Source organism: Pogoniulus pusillus, chromosome 32 (assembly GCF_015220805.1).
Source record: "Pogoniulus pusillus isolate bPogPus1 chromosome 32, bPogPus1.pri, whole genome shotgun sequence".
Taxonomy (NCBI): domain Eukaryota; kingdom Metazoa; phylum Chordata; class Aves; order Piciformes; family Lybiidae; genus Pogoniulus; species Pogoniulus pusillus.
In genome coordinates this window covers 7,042,532-7,044,819 of record NC_087295.1, presented here as the reverse complement: position 1 = coordinate 7,044,819, position 2,288 = coordinate 7,042,532, and positions in this window count along the sequence as shown.

Here is a 2,288-nt window from a genome sequence, read left to right as displayed (position 1 = left end):
AACACCAACCAAGAGGTTTATGTGCAGACCTCTCTGTAGCCTATCTTCAGACACCGAGATGGCAGTAGAGCTACCTATCGCTTCCTCTTGTAGAGATGTAATGGTTCACCCTGCAGAATGCAAAGCCTCTTTCCATTAAGAAGTGGAAATCCAAACTTGAAACAAAAGTTCCGGGTCATTTTTGGTCTGAAACTAAACATTTTGGTAGCCTTTTTGCCAGGACAGTTCAGTGATGCTACACAGCAGACACACAGATCATACATAAAAATCTCTCTGTAGGTGACTCTTGGGATATGTATGGCCCACTTTGCATCTTCCCTTTGAAATGAACACAGTTAAGGGGAAGGATCTGAGGCTATCAGTTTCCACTCAGAGAAACACAAAAGCACCAAATCATTTACCAAACCAAATAGGTGAGTACTGAAAGGCCAATTTATTTAGGCAACAGGCATACTTCGTACTTTTTTTGCTTTTGTTGCAGGCAAGCACAAGCTGTAGCTACCAGCAACGCCTGCTAACGTGTGGCACTACAGAAAAGCACAGCGAAGGGAAGAGAGCAGCAATTACACGGTACCGAATCGCTGCTGTTAACTCATTCTGTAATCGCCCGCAGAGGCTCCGGCACCCAGCTGCTGACACAGCCACGGCAGAAGCAGCCACTCCGCGCCGCCCGGTGCGAGGGATGGAGTTCTGTCTCCTTTGTTTGGGGTGACGGCGCTGCCGTGGCCGCGTTCCGCCCTCCGCAGGTGCGGGCGCGCCCCGAGGACGCGGAGGGGACGCCCGCACCTGCCTCACACTGCCACCGCTACCACCGCAACAGGAGGCGGCCAAGCCCCACCACACCGCAACGCCGGGGACACCGCCACCCTCTCCCCGCTCCCCTCAGCGTCCGGGCAGACAGCGGCAAGCCTGGCGCGGGAAAACCCCAAGGTCGACACCAGTAACCTTCAGGGAGCGGCCGGGTGCCGGCCGCCTGGCCTCCACGGGAGATTCCCGGGCACCGCCCGCGGCCGCGCCTGCTTCTTCCCACACCCTGGGGTGGGGCCGGTGGGCACAAACCACCAGCCGGGGCAGTGGGGCGGCAGCCACGCCTCAACGCCGACCACCGGGTGAAGAGCAGTGGGCGCGGGGCCGCCGGGAGTTCCCCTCTCTCCAAGTCAACTCCCTTCACACAGCAGCAGTGCCCCGGCGGCGGGCGGGGAGGGGTCCCTACGGCTGTCCCCGTAGCGAGACGCTCGGAGGCTCCTCCGGGCCGGCCCATAGCACGGCGCGGCGCAGCCCGCTCTGCCGGCGCTGCCCCCGACTCACCTGCAGCGACGGGGCGAGCTTCACTGCCCGCCGGGAAGCGAGTGGGGAGGGTTGGAGCAGGCGGAGGGGAGCCCTGGCGCCGCCCCCGCGAGATGAGCCGGCGGCGCGCGCGCGGCCCGCGGCGGAGGGCGGGGCCGAGCGGGGCGGGGCGGGGCGGGCTGCGCTGCGCCGCACGGAGGGCCAGGGCCGGGGCCGCGGCCAGAGAGGCCGGAGCGTCACCGGGCGCCACGCCGCCCGCGCTCCCGGCGCGCAGGGGAGGGAGTCATGCGGTGCGGCGGAGGGGAAGAGGCGCGGGCGGGCGGAGCAGCAGCCGGGCAGCCGGGGCGCGCGGGCGGAACCCGCTTCCGGGCGGAGCAGGGGCGGGGCCAGCGGGAGGCAGCTGCTTCCGGCGGGGGGAGGGGCCGCGGGGCGGGGCGCTGTGGCGAGGCGGCCGTTGGGGCGGCCGAGGGCGGGAAGCGCCGCTGGGAGCGGCGTGGGGCCTGCTTCTCTGAGGGCGCCGCCCCTCCCGGGCCTTGGACGAGGCCGCCCCTGCCCTGGGGCTGTCCTGCGCTCAGCGCGGCGGCACTCGGAGGCTTAATGATTGCAGAGTGCCTGCTCCTCCGTCTGTGTTTCAGCCGGCTGTGTTAAGACAGACAGTGACAAACAGCATTGCTTCATGCCTGCTCCTCCTTCCCCGCAGCTAATCCCTGCCCTGCCAAATAGATGAGCGTGTTCTGCTGTGGTAAGGAGATAAGTTCCTGACATCTGTCGCTGGATTCACAAACACGGTTGTTTCTAGCGTGGAAAGAAGGACATAGGCTTTCCTCACGGAATGAGTGCAAGCTGAGGAAGCACTTCATATCCTGACTGTAGGAAGAAGTATCACTGGCAGAAGGGAACATGAAGTACTGAGATTGTGAGGTGGGCTTCATGGAAATGGGCCACTCCGTGTGCGGCAAGTTTTGTAGACACCAAGTGAAATGGGGAGATAGGAGAATTTC